Source organism: Arvicola amphibius, chromosome 1, assembly GCF_903992535.2.
Source record: "Arvicola amphibius chromosome 1, mArvAmp1.2, whole genome shotgun sequence".
Lineage (NCBI taxonomy): Eukaryota > Metazoa > Chordata > Mammalia > Rodentia > Cricetidae > Arvicola > Arvicola amphibius.
In genome coordinates, this window is record NC_052047.1 from 107,567,111 (window position 1) to 107,586,825 (window position 19,715).

At 37.4% G+C, this 19,715-nt stretch overlaps 1 non-coding gene across 1 annotated transcript; it reads right to left on the bottom strand.

Moving 5' to 3' along the window:
• Positions 1 to 1,679: 1,679 nt before the first annotated feature.
• On the bottom strand, positions 1,680 to 1,786 carry LOC119806001. Its single transcript, XR_005284058.1, has one exon. It is a non-coding gene; the product is annotated as a U6 spliceosomal RNA (small nuclear RNA).
• Between the last annotated feature and the right edge of the window lie 17,929 nt (positions 1,787 to 19,715).

Below are 19,715 nucleotides of genomic sequence, written 5' to 3' on the forward strand. Positions count from 1 at the left end.
AAGAACTGAGATTCAAGGCATGTGCCATCACCACCTGGCACTGTGCCCTATTTTTAAGCTTTCTCTTGCACAGAATCAATTGCTTTGAAGAAATTAACCTGAAGGATTTTTTTAATAACATACATGTATTGGTTTGAATTTTTTAAAACAAGTGATATCAGTTGATTATGTTTTCTTTATTAATTTTTATGAAATCATTGCTGGCTGGTTCCATTCCTGTTTCTGTCACTTCACCCTTTCTCTTCAGACAAGGTCTTACTGTGCAGCTCATGCTGGCCTGGAACTTGCTATTTAGCCTAGGCTGGACTCTAAGTCATGGTTTTCCTTTCTTGGCTTCCTGACTGCTGGGATTACCAGTGTGAATCACCATACCTGGCTCCGCCACTTTTTTGTAGGTTGTTTTTATAATGGTAAGTATCTTTCCTGGTATTTAGAAACATTTGTTTTGTACTTGTTACTCTTATTCTTTATCATTTTTTCTTAATATTATCTTTGAATCACATGAAGAACTATTTATTAATAATATCAACATCTATGTATGTAGACCCAAATACCCCCTTGTGTCTAGGATTTTATCAATTTTATGGAAACCTTTCCCTCATTGCTTTCAAAGCTGTCAGTGAGATAAGGTTGCACACTTAAATTTTATATTTGTTGAAATTTCCTTTCCTCCTACCATTTTTGCCCTACTGAATTATACTACCATATGTCCAGGACAGAAAGTGCCCTATTTATTTTTCTCTGAATATGAATTTAGTATACTAATAATATTTAATTTACTCTCTTAAATATGCCTTCAATTTCATTTCATTTTGTACCCCTTGCTATGTCTACTTTAGATTTTTCTTTCTTTGTGTTTTTGTTGTGTTGCAGTCGTAGTTAACCCATTTGCTGTGGTTTGAATGTTTGTCCTTCCCCAAGCTCACATTGTACAATATTAAGATGGCTGATCTGTATCTGGTTATGTAGATAAACCTAGGTTTGAATTCAGAGACCTGCCTTTTCTACCTCCTGAGCATTGGGATTAAAGATGTGTGGCATCATACCTGGCATGAGATTAATGCTGCTATAAAAGAGCTAGGTTAGCTTCATTTGCTTCTTTGTACCCTGATGCTGGCACCCTGATCTTGGACTTCTTAACCTCTAGGCTGGATTAAGGCATTCTGTTATGGAAACATTCATGGGATGAAGTCAAAATTGATATCAGAGAAGTGGGGAGTTGGTTGTTGTTATATTAAAAATGTCAAATTTTAGAGATGGCTTTGGATTTGGATAATAGAAGCTGGAAGAAATTGGATGCATAGGCTATGAAAGCTTATATTTACCATGAATAAAAGTATAGAGGAAAATTCTCGTGATAGCTCAGAAGAAAAGATTTACAAGGCAAGTCTAAATTCTTAGAAATTACTTGAATGTTATGATCAGAATGTGGGCAATTAAAGCAATTTTCATGAGATCTCAGACAAAAATGAGAAAATATTATTGGAAACAAGAGTCAAGGTCCTACTTGTCCTAAAGTGGCTAAGAACTTGATTGAATTGTGTCCATGCCTTGGCCTTAGGACACTATTAAATCACAGTTTAAGAGTGATGAGTTAGAATATCTGACTGACGAAACACCTAACCAACAATACATCCAACATGATACATGGCTTGGTTTTTTTTTGTTTTTTGTTTTTTTTAAATATGGAACGCTTCACGAATTTGCGTGTCATCCTTGCGCAAGGGCCATGCTAATCTTCTCTGTATCGTTCCAATTTTAGTATATGTGCTGCCGAAGTGAGCACACATGGCTTGTTTTTAACTGCATATTTTAAAATGTAAAAAGAGAAGTGATTTAAGGATACATTTTAAGGAGAGAGTTTAAAGATTTAGAAAACTCCTAGCCTACCTGTATAAAGACTAAGGAAATATATTTAGGAAAGAAATCCAAACAAAAAGAAGTACAACAGCCATTTGATAAAGAAACTAGTATTATAGAAGAAGCTAAATTTTGTTTTTCAGATGAGATCAATCATGTTCAAGGTGGTATTGATGCAGACCCACATTCTATTTTTCAAAGTCATAGGAAAAAGAGATTTACTTGCCATTGTTATGGTAGAAAGAAGTGGAAATTAGGCATGAGAGTGATACATTATGGATGGGGTTAATGGCTGTGTAAAAGCGCAAGTTCAGACTCTTCCACTCTTACTTCTCTTCTTAATGTGATGAGGTAGCAAGAAGGTCTTCACCATAAACCAGTGCTTTTATATTGGACTTCCCTGTCTCCAGAATTGGAAGCCAATTTATTTATATTTGCACTATGTTACTGCATTACTTTTCTGTCCTGGCTTTCAAATGCATTACTAACTTGGTGTGTGCCAATCCCTCTTACTCTTTATCCTCCCTTTGAATAACATGAAAAAATATTTACTGATATTCTCCACACTTTATAAATTATGTATTTACTACAAATGATGTATGTACTCTCAGGTATTTGCCAATACAACACAAAAAGTTTTAAAACACATTCTTATTTTCATCTTGTGATCCCTGTATTTTCTGTGTCTCTAAAATTTGCATATCAACTATAATGGTGTACTCAGTCATTGAGAACAACCTTTTAATGAAGATACATAAATTAACTTGAAAAAATTTTAAGATAAATGGCTCATGAGATTGCTTAGTGGTTAAGGGCACTTGCTAACAAGCTTCATAACCCAAGTTTTATTCCTTCATGTATGTACTGTAGCACTGGCAGACTACATGAATACACAGACATTAATATATAAATAAATAAATGTAAAAATAAGATAAGATCTTTAAAATCTCAAAGAGTTTGTGAGCTAGTGAAGAATGCCTGGTAGAAGAGATGTGCAGCATGAATAATAACTAAACCATTTGTAAAATCGCACTGAAAGGAGAGGAGCTAATCGAAAGGGACACCTGTGTCTTTTTCTTCAGCTACCAGCCTATTCAGCAAACCCCAAAGAATTGAAAATTTCCTGGGGATCCTATGCTGGGGAAAGGAAAAATAAAAGGTACACATGTTACAAATGAATAAATAAAAATGTCTTTGTTACTAGATGATCTATGTTAACAACCCCAGAGAACAAACTAACAAATAATCAAACAAAATATTTCTCAAAATAACAAATAAGAAGCCAGTATGGGCTACTTAGTTTCTAGACCAGACCTTCTAGAAGACAATGTAAGACCTTGTTTTAAAGAAAAAAAAAACAAACTTAAAAAAAACAAACTAAATCAAACCAACCAGTCAACAAACAGAAATGAAGAAAACGATGATTCAAGAAAAAGCAGCTTAAAAATGGTTAGGGCTTACTGTGGAATTGGTTTACCTCCCTTTGCTCAGCAGAGGTCTTGAAGATAGCCCACATTTCTATTGTGGGTCCTTGATATGTGATTCTAGAGGGATAACAACCAAATGATGTTTCTGCCTAACTTAGATTTATCTCAGGACCAATAAATACATAAAATAAAATTGCTATGTGAAGGGTTGTTCCTAATATTTTTAAATGGCAAAAGAACAGCCCATTTCTACATAGAAAGGGATTATGAAGCAAACTATAGACATGCTAGAAACCTATAATTAAAGACTGGGGAAAGAGTTTTTGTGCATAAGTAGAATGTCAGCCCAGTCTATAAGAATTTATAAAACTACATACATTCTGGGAGTAAGATATATACCCAGAAATTACTTGAGAAGTGAACTGACAATCAACAGACTATAAGATACTTGAAAATGATATACCAGAGAACACCAGTATTATCCAGAATATATAAAGAACTAGAAATTCTCAATGGTAAGAGAAAATAATTTAATTCAAAAGTAGACAATAGGGGGACTGTAAGATGGCTCAGTGCATAAAAATCCTTGTCACTATGCCCAAGGATCTGAACTTAATCTCTAGGATCTAGACTTCAAGAACTGGCTCCCATGAGTTGTCTTCCGACCTTTACAAATGTGTTTGTCATGTACATTCCTGGACACTTCTCTCTCTCTTTAATCATTTAAAGGGGGAAGACCTACTTTTTTTTGTTTGTCTTTGATTTATTTTTGAGACAAGATTTTTCTGTGTAACAGGTCTAACTGTACTGGAACTTACTTTGTTTACCAGGCTGGCCTCAAACTCATAGAGTTCCACCTGCCTCTGCCTCCTGAGGGCTGGGATTGAAGGCATGTACCACCACAATGGGCAGGAAAACCCATTTTTAATTTGAATCTTTTGAGGTGGAAAGATGCACTGTTAATATATCTCTTTTGAGGTGGGAAGATCTACCTTTAATCTGGGCCATGCCTTCTGTTGGCAACTTATGTAAAGGACATGGCAAAAGGAAGCTTGCTCTTTGCCTGCTTACTCTTGCTCTAGTTAGCAAGTCTATTCCTATATTTTTGGGATTCTGGCATATACTGAAGACCAACTGAGACATCCAACCTCATGGACTGAACAACTGCTTGTTTATTGGACCTTCTGGTAGACAGCTATTGTTGAACTAGCTGTAATACAAATTATAAGCCATTCTAATAAATCCCATATATATTTGTTCTATAAATTCTATTACTTTAAAGAAGAGGGAGATCATGAGCAAGGAAGTCAGGACCGTGAGGGGTGCGTTCACCCATGTGGACGGTGGGACAGAACTAACGGGAGACCACCAAGTCCAGTTGGAATGGGACTGATGGAACAGGGGACCAAACCGGACTCTCTGAATGTGGCTGACGGTAGAGGAGGACTGAGAAACCAAGGACAATGGCGATGAGCTTGGACTCTACAGCATGGACGGGCTCACTGTGAGCTTTGTCAGTTTGGTTGCTCACCTTCCTGGACTTAGGGGGAGTTGGGAGGACCTTGGACTTAACATAGTGAAGGGAACCCTGATGGCTCTTTGGCCTGGAGAGGGAGGGAGTGGAAGTATGGATGGAAGGGAGGGGAGGGAAGGGGGAGGAGGAGGGGAGGAGATGGAAATTTTTAATAATAATAAAAAAATTCAAAAAAAGAACCCTTCCCTGATTAAAACATAATCCAAGCCATCTTCTAAATCATGATTCTTGTAAGGTCTCAGATTCAGGGTTCAAGAGGAACAATAGGTCAGACTGTCCTTCTGACTAAAATATTTATTAGAAAGTTATGGTATGGGAAAACTTGGGATAATTTTGAGTTTGACAGACCTCAAAAACAGAGCTTTTCTCAAATCAGGTGGGGTTAGCTAGGGAGGGGAATGTTAGGGTCCTGGAAAACTAGATAGCCATCAAAGCCAACCTGAAACAATTACTTCTGGTTCTTGTCTTATGAATTCAAATACTGATATTTATGAACCACAAAGGGTGAGTTTTAGAAGTTACAGAGTCAGAGTTTGAGAACTAGAGGAAGGGGTGGAACAAACAAGAGTCTTTGGTTAGTAGGTTGGTGCATTGGTAAGAGTATGAAGACCTGAATTCAAATATTCAACACCTGTGTAAAAGCTGGGTATGGGATACAACCTCTCTGTCCAGTCAGATCCTGTACATTCTTCTCAACGGTCTAGTAGGCTGAGTTCTTCTGTTCTCCTCCTCCTTGCACTCTCCATCCTTGATAGAGCCTGAGTCTCAGATCCTGTGCCCTGATCTAGCCTGACCACTCTATCAATGTCACAACTGACCTCTAGGCTTTTACCAGGCCCCGCTCTGCCTGCCTGTGACCCACAGACCTTTCTTACTCCACATTCCAAACTCTCCAGTCAGCCAGATTTTGCACATCCTTCTCCAGAGTCTTGCCATGTAAATATAATGATCTTTCCTTCCACACACCCTTCTCAACTCCCAGATCTATTCTTAAAATCTAGGTTAGTACCAGGATACACATACTGTATTCCAACTCAGTTTCCTGTGTCCACTGGATTTCATTCCACCAAAGTGTATTTATCCTTTAGACTCAACCTGGCTTGCACATCCTCTTTTCTTCCCCAGTTTGCTTTTTTATAGGACAAAGAACTAGTAAAGAAATCCACATGCTCAAATCTCCTCACAAAAATACAAACGGTATGAGAGATGAAGGCACTATTCCTGCCCACCCAGTCCCCCAAAACCCCACCACTCCTGTAGAAAATTTTGTCAATGAAAGTTAATTAGATGAACCCCACAACCCAGATTTTGAATGAACAATTATAAACATCATAAAATAATTCATATAATTTAAAGAATACATAAAGAAGTAGCTCAATGAACTCAAAGAGGAAAAAAATTAAAAGAGAATAAACACTTGAGTAATACCCAAGAAAACACAGACATGGATTGATGGAAATGACAAAGGCAATCCAGTATTTGAAAATGGAATTAAATGAAGAGATAGAAACATTGAAGAAGAGTGAAGATGGAATTGAAAAACCTGATAATCCGATGAGAAAACTAAAGTGAAAGCTTTATAAATAGAATCAGTCGACCAGAAGACAGATTATCAAAACTTGAAGTAGATAATCTGTATATAATAAGCAAAGAACATGAAAATAATTGACATCAAAGTAACAACTAATCCAATAAAAAATTAAAAAGACCTAAACAGAGAAGTCTCAACAGATGAATCTCAAATGGCTGAAAGACAGTTAAGGAAATGCTCAACATCCTTAGCCATCAGAGAAATACAAATCAAAACAACTCTGAGATTCCATCTTACACCTGTCAAAAACACTGATGAAAACTTATGCTGGAGATGATGTGGGGTAAGGGGAACGCTCCTCCATTGCTGGAGGGAGTGCAAACTTGTACAGCCCCTTTGGAAATCTGTATGGAGATTTCTCAGAAAATTAGGAGAAAAATATGCCTCAAGACCCAGTAATACTGCTCTTGGGTATATACCCAAAAGATGCTCAGTCATACCACAAGGACATGTGCTCAACTATGTTCATAGCAGTATTATATGTAATAGCCAAAATCTGGAAATAACCTAGATGCCCCTCAACTGAAGAATGGATAAAGAAAATGTGGTACATTTACACAATGGAGTACTACACAGAGGTAAAAAAATAATGACATCTTGAAATATACAGGCAAATGAATGGATCTAGAAAAAACCATATTGAGTAAGGTAACCCATACCCAGAAAGACAAATACAATATGTACTCACTCATAAGTGTTTTTTTTTTTACATAAAAGAAAAACCAGCCAACAGTCTACAACCCCAGACAACCTAGACAGCAAAAAGGACCCTAAGAGAGACATACATGGATCTACATAGGAAGGTGGGAAAGACAAGATCTCCTGAGTAAATTGGGACTGTGAGGGTCACAGGAGAGAGTAGAAGGGAAGAGGGGAGGTGAGTGAAGAAAGATATATAGCTCACTAAAAACAATAAAACATATGAAAAATAAAAAAGTACAGGAAAGGAGCATACAGAAAATGTGGGACACCGTAAAAAGACCAAATCTTCAAATTACAGTCACAGATGAAGAAGGATCCCAGGTCAATGGCATAGGTCAAGTCTTCAACAAGGTCGCAAAAGAAAACTTCCAAAGGCTAAGGAAATACACACTCATACAAATTCAAGAAGCACAAAGATTAGCAAACAGACAAGACCAGAAAAGAAAATTCCCGTGGCATATCATAGTTAAAACATTTACATATACAGGACAAAGAAAGTGTGTTGAGAGCTGCAAGAGAAAAAGCACAATTCACATATAAAGGAAAACCCATAAGAATAACAGTTTATTTCTTAGTGGAAATTTCAAAATCCAGAAAAGTCTGGAGCAATGTATTCCAAGTCCTAAAAGATCATGTTGGCCGACCTAGACTAATATATCAAGCAAACCTACCTGCCATAGTTGAAGGAAAAATAAAACTTCCCATGATCTAAGTACCCTAAAAATTTATATCGAACAAACCAAACCAAAAGAAAATATAGGAAGCAATATTTCAGGCTGAAGGGAGGAATGGACATATTCAAGAGGCTATAAAAATGAATATAAAAAAATAATTACGAAAACGTAAAGTACCATTGCGAACATAATACTACTAGAAATGACAACACAATGACTACAGCCAACACACAGACATTTCAATATAACTTTAAATATCAAGGACCTTGATTCTCTAATCCAAATACACAGTCTGGCTGAATGGATCAAGAAACAAAAACCATCTATCTGTTGTCTAAAAAAACAAATCATTGCTGGGCAGTGGTGGTATACGCCTTTAATCCCAGCACTTAGGAGGCAGAGGCAGGCGGATCTCTGTGAGTTCGAGACCAGCCTGGTGTACAAGAGCTAGTTCTAGGACAGTATTCAAAGCTACAGAGAAAGCCTGTCTCAAAAAAAACAACCCCCCCAAAACAAATCACTGTTTTAATAATAGGCACCCCATTAGAGCAAAAGGATGGACAAAAGTGTTCCAATCAAATGGAACCAGAAAGTAGGTGTCACTATCCTAATATCTGACAAAATAGACTTCAGATTAAAAATAATAGGATTAGATAAAGAAAAACACTTTATTCTAATCAAGGAACCTTTACCTAAGATGACATTACTATCCTAAGTATATGTTCACCAAACTCTGGTACACCCAGTTTCATAAAAAAATGTACTACTGGATTTAAAGGCACAGACTAATATCATCCTATTAGTAGGTAGTGATTTCAACACCCCACTTTTTCCAATAGGTAGCTCATCTGGTCAGAAAAAATAAGCAGAAACATCAAAAACATCATAACTGAGTGACATAGTACATTAAATGGGCTTCACAGATATCTACAGAACATTATACCCCAAATCAAAGAATACACATTCAGCAGCACCTGAAATAATCTCTAAAACAGACACCATTCTGGAACACAAAACAAATCTTCACAATTTCAGAGAGACTGAAATAATTTCTTGTATCCTATCTTTCCACAAAGCCATAAAACTTAAAATTGACATAAAACAAATCTCTAATAAATACACAAATTTATGGAGATTAAACAACTCATTGCTGAATGATGAATGTGTCAAAGAACAAATCAAGAAAGAAATAAGAAATTTCTTGGACTAAATGGAAATGCAAGAACACACCAAAACTTCTGCAACATCCTGAAAGCAGTTTTATGAGGGAAATTTATAGCTCTGAATACCTTTTCTAAAAAAAAAAAACCAGAAAGAGTACAAATAAATAATGATACAACTAAAAAGATTTGAAAAACAAGAACAAACCAAATCTGAACCCATTTGATAGCAAGCAGTAATAAAAATTAGAGCTGAAATCAGTGAAATAGAAACAAAGAAACAATGCAAAGAATTCATAAATATAACAATTGAGAAGACAGACAAGATTAACAGGTCACTGACCCAACTAACCAAAAGAAAGGAAGAGAGTACCCAAATTAATAGAATCAGAAATGAACAGGGAAATATTACAATGGACACTAAAGAAATTCGGAGTATTATAAGTGAATACTTTTAGGTTTCCCATTACGCTGGAAAACCTAAAAGAAATGGATGACTTTTTATACTCCGTCAACCCACCAAATTACATCAAGAAGTAGTCAATAACCTAAGCAGACCCATAACAAATGAGTAGAATAAAATAGCAATAAAAAGCCTTTTAATTAAAAAGAAGTCCAGGGCTAGATGGATTCACAGGATAATTTTACCTGATGTTCAAAGAAGATCTACAGCCAATCCTTTTAAACTATTTAAAACAGATAAACAAACACACAACAAAAAACCAGAAGGCACACTCACAAACTCCTTCTGTGAAACCAGTTTCACAACACTAACAACAATAAAGAGAAAACTACAGGCCAGTGTACCTGACGAACATAGATTAAAAAATGCTCAATAAAATAATTGTAAACTGAATACAGACATGTAAAAAAGATTATACACCATGACCAAGATGCAGAAATGATTCAACATTCACAAGTAAATAATTGTAACAAACCATATAAAAGGAATTAAAGACAAAAATCACACGATCATCTCAATAGATGTAGAATTAGCCTTTGACAAAATCCAACATGCCTTCACAATAAAAGTCTGAGAGAGATTAGAACTAGGGGAAATACCCTTCAATATGATAAAAGGTATAGATGTGAAACCCACAACCAACATCATCCCAAATGGAGAAAAACTTGAAGAAATCCCACTGAAGTCAGGAATGAGACAGATTTGTGAATTGTCCTCACTCCTTTTCAATATCATGCTTGAAGCATTAGCTAGAACAATAAGATAGAAGAAAATAAAAGGACATAAAAAGGAAAAGAAGTCAAATTATTCCTATTTGCTGTTGACATGATATTATCCATAAGAGATCTCAAAAGTTCTACCAGAAAACTCCTAGAGACAATAAAAATAATTCAGCCATGTGGCAGGATACAGAACCAACTTGCACAATTCAACAGCTTCTCTGTATACTAACAACAAACATACAACAAAGAGATCATAGAGACATTACCATTCACAATACCCTCAAAGAAAATAAAATATCTAGAAACAAACCTAAAGAAGGAGGTGAAGAACCTTGACAATGAAAACTTGAAATATCTGAAGAAAGAGATAAAGACACTAGAAAAATGGAAAGATGCCCTATGCTCATGGATTGGTAAAATTAATTTTGTGAAAATGATCATTTTGTGTTAAAAGTCATTAACAGATTCAGTGCAATCCTAATTCAAAATCCCCATCTTATTCTCCACAGAAATAGGAACACTATCCTAAAATTCATATGGAACCACAAAAGACACTGAATAGCCATAGTAATAAAAACAATACAGGACTGCCACAAGTACATACATGAAGACCAAGGGAACAAAATCAAAGACCCAAAATGAGTACATACAACTACAGCCTATAAAGACTATAAAGACTTTTATAGACTTTATAATCAATAAAGATGCCAAAAACATATACTGGAGAGAAAAAAAAAGCATCTTCAATAAATGGTGCCAGAAAAACTGGATGTCCACATGAAGAAGAATAAAATTAGACCCATATACCCTAACTGTTGTTATAGAGCATTCATCCAGTAAATGATGGAATCAGATGAAGAGATCTACAACTAAGCACCAGGCCAGAGTCTGGGAATCCAGTTGAAGATAAAGAGGAGGGAATATATGAGCAAGAGAGGTCAAGATCATGATGGTGGAAAAATCTACAGAGACAGCTGAACCAAACTCTTGGAAACTCATAAACTCTAGACTGACAGCTGTGGAGTCTCCAAGGGACCAAACTAGGTCCTATGCATGTGGAAGACAGTTGTGTAGCTTGGTTTTTTTGTGGGGCCCCTGGCAGTAAGACCAGGATATATCTCTGGTGCATAAGCTAGCTAGCTTGTTGGAGCCATTCCCTATGATGGGATACCATGCTTAGCCTTAAAGCAGTGGGGGAGTGGCTTGGCCCTGTCTCAACTTAATGGACCAGGCTTTGTTGACTTCCCATTGGAGCCCTTACCCTTTGGGAGGAGTGGATGGGAGGTGAACTGGTGGAGAGACAAGGAGGGGTGGGAGGGAGAAATGTGGTTGGGGTGTAAAATGAAATTTAAAAAATAAGTAAAAAATCATAAAAAGAAAAAAGATTAGGCTCATATTTATCACCTTGCATAAAACTATCTCCAAGTGGATCAAAGATACAGAGGTGGAACTTGAAACATTGAAACTTATAGAAAAAAACATAGGCGGCACATTGTATCATATAGGTAAGAATAAGAAAAAAGGGGAAAAAAAAAGAAAAACTTTCTAAATAGGACTTCATTTGTCCAACAATTATGGCAACGATTGATAAGTGGGACTTTATAAAACTAAAATAGTTTTGTACAGCTAAAGAAACAATCTATCAAGTGAAGTGGAAGCCCACAGAATGGAAAAGAATGTTTCCAACTGTATATCTGAGGCAAGAAAGCAAATGACCATTCAAAAAATGAGAACAGAGAATTCTCAAAATAATAAAATGACTAAAAATAACTCAAAAATGTTCATCATCTGTGGCAATTGCGGAGACTCAAATCAGAACGACTTTGATTGTTGTATACATGTTTTTAACAACAATGATAAAAGAGACCATGAGTTTGAAAAAGAGCAAGGAGGGATATATGGAAGGGTTTAGATGAAAACGAGGGAAACTGGAAATGATTTATAATTTCAAAGATAAAAGGAAAAAACAGAAAACAAAACAACTACCAACTTTGAGATTTCATCTTATCCTAGTCAACATGGCAAAGATCAACAAAACAACTTGCAACAAATGCTAGGTAGTGGGAATACGGGGGGCGGGGGAGGGAAGGAATCCATTTGCTTTTGGTGGGATTGCAAATTCCAGCCACTTTGGAAATCAGTGTGGAGAATCCTCAAAAATTAAAAAATCTATCTATATGATACAACTGTGTCTTGCCTTGTCATATGTCTGAAGGACTTGACATCCTACTCCACAAGGTCAACTGTGTTCATTGCTGCTGTGTTCACAATAGCTAGGGAATAGAAACAATCTAAATATCCTTCAGTCAACAAATAGATAATAAAAATGTGGTACATATACAATATGGGATACTTTTCAGCTCTAATGAAAAATGAAATAATAAAACTTTCAGGTAAATGGATGGAGCTAGAAAATATCGTATCAAGCAAGATATGACCCATAAAGATGGGCGGTGGTGGCACACGCCTTTAATCCCAGCACTCGGGAGCCAGAGGCAGGTGGATCTCTTTGATCTCAAGGCCATCCTTGTCTACAGAGTGAGTTCGAGGACAGACTCCAAAGCTACAGAGAAACCCTGTCTTCAAAACTCAAACCAAACCAAACCAAAAAACAAAAACAGAACAAAACAAAAAACAAAAACAAAACAAAACAAAAGAATGAAAGGAAGAAAGAAAAAAAGGAAGACCCATAAAGACAAGCAACATTTGTTCTCTCTCATCTGAGGTTCCTAGTTTCAAATCCAAATCTTCAGATTGAGTATATAATTTGAAGTACTGCTGAACCAGCAAAATAAAACAGCTCTCTCTCTCTCTCTCTCTCTCTCTCTCTCTCTCTCTCTCTCTCTCTCTGTGTGTGTGTGTGTGTGTGTGTGTGTATGTGTGTGTTTGTATATGTGTGTGTCTCTCTGTGTGTGTAGCAATAGAGAAGGGGATAACAAACAAGGCATAGGTGACCTAAAGGAGGAAATGAGAAAAATGGGTGGGGGTTTTAACTAAGGAGGTGGGAAGGAGATAAATACAGAAAAAAGTAAAATAACAGCATTGATGCCTGAAAAAGTCACAAGGAATCATACTATTAACTATCTACCAAAAATACCTATAAAATACATGTCAGTGTATAAATACACATGTATAGTTTAAATGAAAATTTCCTATCTGGGCTGGCAGTGCTTCCTCCAAATTATAGACCATCTAATAAAAACCCTAACAAAAGGTACAAGAAACTGAAAAGCCCCCTTCAAATCAAGGTTGTTCAAGAGATTCCCAAAACATTGTGTGCTATTTCTATTGCTCTTGGTTGTTCTCCACACCCTTAGAGGTAGAAGATAATTCCCTATTGCTAAAGATACCATGCACTTCAGACACAAGGCCAGAATATCTGAGCTAGATCTGACCTGAAAGATTCCTTCCTGAGAACTAGCTTTCATGTTAGCAGATGGAACTATGCAAGCTTCCGAAGGATAGAAACAACAACAGTCCTACCTAGTTGTGATCCCTATGGATCACAACAACAACCTGTGTGCCATGAAGGCTGCAGTTGTGTCACAAATACCTTGCTTGGCAATAACCAATAGCTCTCCATTTGAAGTTAAGAATTGCTCAACAAGAGAAAAATAATGACTGGTACTGGAAACCTAGCTAACTACTCAGTGCTAATGAAGTTATGGATCTAGGAGGAGAAACTACAACTGACACTTTACTAAACCAGCACAATCTCTAACTACATTGTAAATATTTATCCTTATACCCATGGATAAGTGTAGTCTTACTCCTCATCAAGAAAACTCTTTGCAACAGTCTGAGACAAATACAGAAAACCACAGCAAATCAAAATGCAGTATTGTGGAGCCCAGTACCAAAAGATTCATCTGCAATACAACTCCTGCACCTAAGGCTGAGAGACCATTGCATAAGAGGGGACAGAAAAACTGTAAAATCTAAAGAAACAAGGAGTTTGCTGTGAGATTGTGTCTATTAGGAAAATATACTTAGAAAGTCTTACCAACGCCCCTGCCTACACATGACCTGAACAAGAACAACAAAATGCATGCTAATGAGAAAGAGAGAAGTCCTTGACTCTACACATAGAACTATAAGCAACTATAGAATATTGATAGCAGGAGAAATAGTCTTACTCAGGGAAGAGCACACTAGTTGGTTATCTGATACCAAATGGGTAGTCCTGAAGTCCTGAAAACCTACATAAGAGTAACAATATAGACTGAAAATCTTAAAGTGATGTATTTATGTATTTTTTGTAAACTATGTATTTAGGAACACACACATATATACACACATACACACACACGTTCAATATCCTTAGTAATCAGAGAAATGCAAATCAAAACAACTCCGAGATTCCATCTAACACCTGTAAGAATGGCCAAGATCAAAAACACTGATGACAACTTATGCTAGAGAGGTTGTGGGGGGAAAAGAAACACTTCTGCATTGCTGGTGGGAATGCAAGCTGGTACAGCACCTTTGGATGTCAGTGTGGCTATTTCTCAGAAAATTAGGAAACAACCTTTCTCAAGACCCAGTAATACCACTTTTGGGAATATATCCAAAGGATGCTCAATCGTGCCACAAGGACATGTGCTCTACTATGTTCATAGCATCTTTGTTTGTCATAGCCGGAACCTGGAAACAACCTAAATGCTCCTCGACCAAAGAATGGATAAGGAAAATGTGGTACATTTACACAATGGAGTACTACACAGCAGAAAAAAATAACGACATCTTGAACTTTGCAGGAAAATGGATGGAGCTAGAAAACATTATTTTGAGTGAGGTAACCCAGACACAGAAAAACAATTATAACACATACTCACTCATAGGTGGTTTTTAAACATGGCAAAGAAAGCCAGCCTCCAAACCACATCCCAGAGAACTTAGACAACAAGGAGGACACTAAGAGAGATTTACAAGGGAAGTAGAAAAAGACAAGATCTCCTGAGTAAATTGGGAACATGGGGACCTTGGGAGAGGGTTGAAGAGGAGGGGGGTGAGGCAGGGAGGGGAGCAGAGAAAAATGTAGAGCTCAATAAATATCAATAAAAAGTCATAAAAATGAATAAAATACTGATGTGGTGCAATATGGATGGACTTTGGCAACATTGTTGTAAGGGAAGGAAGCCAGAATGTCAAGCACCGTATGAAAATCTCTAGTAGTAAGTCCTAGGGATTAATAAAGGTCAAGGAATAGGAGGAGAAATGGAGTGGGCCGCATTTGAGTGTGAGGTTTTCTTCTGTGGTAAGTAAAATATTTTGGAATTTGCTAAAGATGGTTGTTACACAACTTTATTAATATACTAAATGTCACTGAATTACACAACTTAAAATCATTAATTTTATGTTATATAAATTTCACTTCAATGAAATTAAGTTCTACAGATGTGTAATTAAGTATTCGTAAAACAAATGTAATAAACTTAATGCCTATTGCTTCCCAAGGACTTATTAGCTGTGCTCTGGAGCTCACTTTGGTCTATTGTATGTATAATGGATATGACATAGAATTAGGTGCTAATGTGCATTCCTTCCCAACTTTCCAATGGAGCTGGGAACTTGAAATTGGCAACAGTAGAAGAATGCCTTTTTATAATGGAAATGTTACAAGCCTGGCATTTCCTTTGTTTGCAAGTTGATAGTTAAACATTTATACCATTGACTTTAATCTTGCAGTTTTTTTTTCTGTTCCTCCTTGATTCTGGCTGTGATTCCCTACTCAGTAGGAAATAGCCAAAAGTAACAGAACAGACTAAAAACTACAGAGATAAAAATAAACTTATAAGATAGGAGCCATACCTTATCAGAGAATAGCCTTTCCTTTGTCAGCCTTTGATATACAGTGTAAACAAAATCCTGTCAGCCAGACCTTCCTCCCTGTTGCCTTAGGTGTACAATCAACCCTTGTTAGGTGGCTCTAACTCTCAGAAAGAGAGACTTGTGATAGTTGCTTCTTTCTTTATGCAAGCATTGGTGTTTTTAACATGAAAAATTAAGTATTTTAACAGAGTTTGAGAGATCAGGCTTGAAAGTGAATTTCAAAGAGAAAGATAAAGTTAGTTTCTGTTAAGTTTCAAATGCAGGACTTATCAAAGCAGACCTGGCCTCCAGGTTCCCCCAGCATCCCTCAGTCCCTACCTGCTACTGGGTATGGCTACTATATCCCATCCTCTACCCTTCACTCTCCAGTCCAGGGTTTGAGCTTCTTCCAGAGGCTCTTCCCTATATAATGTAGATAGTTTGGTTACCAGTCCTTTTTATTCCTTTGGCATCCTGGCTACTACACCTGGCTTCCCTCTCCCCTACTCTACTCCCCACATGCCCCAGCTCAGTCCACTCTGAACTCTCCCAGATGTTCCTGCCTCTACCTATGCTCTTCCATCATATCTATAATAAACTTTCTCCTCCACAATACCTAGGAACAGTCATGCTTCTCTCTGCAAACTGAGAGTAGTTTCCTGGTCATCTTTGATAAATGACAGATATGAACTAACTCAGTTGAGTTAACCTTTAGGAGACAGAGATACGTGACCTCTGGGTTAAACACTGTCTCTGTTATGGGAAACTGGCACCATTGAAGGGGAGGCTTGGGGCTTCAGTATACATGCCTGGATGTACCAGGAGAAACAGTGAACACATGCAAGCACCTGGTTTAACTAATGAGCTCTGATAATGGAGGTTATAAAGTATGGCAGTCTGTATCTGAGTTTTACCTTGAGATAGTGTGAGAAGCTTTCTGCTATCTTCTAAGTTCCCAGCCTAAGAACCAATTAATTCTAATTTACTATCCTTCTGGTATTACTAGCAGTCCCTTTCTGATTAATTGCTAAAGACACCTGTTTTCTTGCAATTAGTGACTTTCTCTGTAATCTCTTCTGAAACGTATTTAATGATAGCTGCCTAGTTACCCATTGACGTTAGAACTCACTCCCCTCCTTAGGGTCTACATTGACTGGTCAGGGCAAGATCGTAAAATTTCTTTGTTCAGACCTAATACTTGGTGCCCGTATTATAAAAAGTGAGTTCAGAAACGGGCCTTTGGCCACAGCCTAACAAACACCGCCTCTGGCTGTGGTCTCAGTTAGCTGATAATCTTCTGTGCCCTGCGGTGGTTTTTTTACTTTTTACTTTTTTTGTTTTTAAGTTTGCTTCTGGTTTTCCTGGGATCTGGCTACTGGAATAAAGTTTGCTTCTGGTTTATTAGACTTGGTGGTGTTCCCATCTTTGCGCGACCCCCCTGGACCCAACAATGTCTTTTTGTTTCATTTTATTTTATTCAGTTTCTGCCCTACATATCCTTCAATGAATGTATCAAAGACAATGAATTCTCTAAGCACGTCTCTTCTACCTATCAATTCAACAACCCCCTCCTTCCTGTAGACACTAATATAAATGCATTTCTTTGAGACAAATAATTTGTCTCATTTTTCCAAGCCCAGACTTGCAAAATACCACCATATTCTTCTGGTTGGTTTTTTATAAATGCTTCAGGTAAAGCAGAGGTGGTGGGAAGTTATATCTCTAGGGCTGGGTGGCCCTGTGTACCTGACTGACTGTATTTAAATTATACCTACTCTTATCTTTAAAGCTTGATAAGGAAGTACAGAATGGCATGCTATCTAACTTTATTTTATCTTTAAAACTCTGTGTGGAAATAAAGATAAGGGGATGCAATATGCTCTTTCAGGTGTCCAGGGAGGAAAATTAACCACCTGAGCACGGGGGCTATACCATCCTGGAAAATGGCAACATCTAGCACAGCAGTGTCCACAATGGCTACTACAGAAAGGTGAATCTGGAAAAAGGAGCATTCCAGATTTATAAGGGGGGAACTCAGAATAATGTGTACCACAGATTTTGTTAAGTAAAAAGATAGCATATGGGGTTCTGTTCTTGCCAGAGGCCAAAAGTGTTAGAAATATTTAGGGGTACTGACTTACATTTTTGTTTTTTGTTTATTAGCCAGAACCATGTGGTTCTGTAAAACGACTTCCATTTTGGTTGAACTGTGAAAATTCACATAACTTCAGTAATTTGGTTTCCAGGACTAAGGTAAACTAGAGTTTCCTGGTAATAAAGTAATAAACGTGGTGAATTTCCAAATTGACTGACTTCATAATCGTCCTTTGAGTCAAAAGCCTGGCAGCTTAAAAAAAAGGCCTTGTAGGCTTTTGTCTCCCCCCCAACAGGCCTGTGCTGGTGGACTGGCTCAACAAGTTCAAGGCTGGATCAGGACCTGTTACACTACAATTCTGGGCCAATCGACTGTCCTATTTTCTTCAACTGACCAACCCTAAATTAGGGGAGGAAGACTATTTAGAGGCTTTAGAAAACTTTAATCCCTCAAGAAGAGATTGGAATTTTTGTCTTTCTGAGTCCCCGCTCTACTTTGTAGAGGGTCTTTCCCCCCTCCTGTGTGCATGCATTTCTTCACCCCCAATAAACACCATTCTCCAACTGCTGATTCTGTCTACTATGTCTGAGGTGTTTTTAACTGTTCTCTCTGCTACCTGTTTTGAATTTTCCTACTTTTTAATTCTTTAACTGGCAGAGAAAAGAACCTGATTAAGACACCCCAAAGCATGCACACCCCCACCAATATGAGTGATTATTGCTTGGGAACATGGTTACCCCAAATTTATGAAGTTTTTATAACAGGACAAAGAAGGTCATAGAGGCAATTTTCAAATACATTGGTTGAAACATAAAATAGGCAGTGAAAGCAAAATGGAGAAATCTCAGCTGTAGGTCTCTTGATGCTACCTGGTAACTCAACCTTTTGATTGGTAGAAGCTAGTTTTTGTTAACACATTCCAATGGGTCTGGCATAGAGGTGGGAAAGGCTATTTAGGGGGCTAAAGATAGCCCAAGGTAAATTGTAAAATTAGGTTGTGAACCTGAAACATTTCACACTCTCCACAGTCATTGAAATAATAATCAGTTAATGAGCCTTTCAGGTTTTATTTTGAGGGCATAGCTTCTAGGAAGTTTTTCCCCCCTACAATTATTAGGGACTCTATTCCCTAGAGGGGTTACTCATTGAGGTAAGAGAGCCTTTGTTGTTTTTAAGGACCCCCCCAACCTCTTTCTCCTGTATCAGTTTGACTATAGTGTAAGTAAAAACATCAAAAGGTTTTGTAATCAGAATGCACAGAACGTATGCTTCCCTACTCTGGTTATCTAGACTGTTTAAGCAAGGCACTCCAAGGAATTGGAATTTCCCCAGATCACCTTGCTGGAGAGACTGGAGCATAAACAATTATGGGTCATTGATGAGGACTACACCTTGACTAGGATAACTAAAGCAGGAAGATCATGAGTTTGTAGCCTGGGTTTCATGTTGAGACTTTGTCTCAAAGCCGACAACACAAGTGGAGTCACTTGTGTCAGCTCTTCCAAAAGCAACTAAAGCCAAATGATTGTGGAATGTGATTCTGGGACTGGGCAAGACAGTGCTGGTGTCCCTCCATCTACAGGGTTTCTCTGTCTAACAGTCCTGGCTGTCCCGGAACTCACTCTGTAGACCAGGCTGGCCTCATGAACTCACTAAGATCTGCTTGCCTCTGCCTC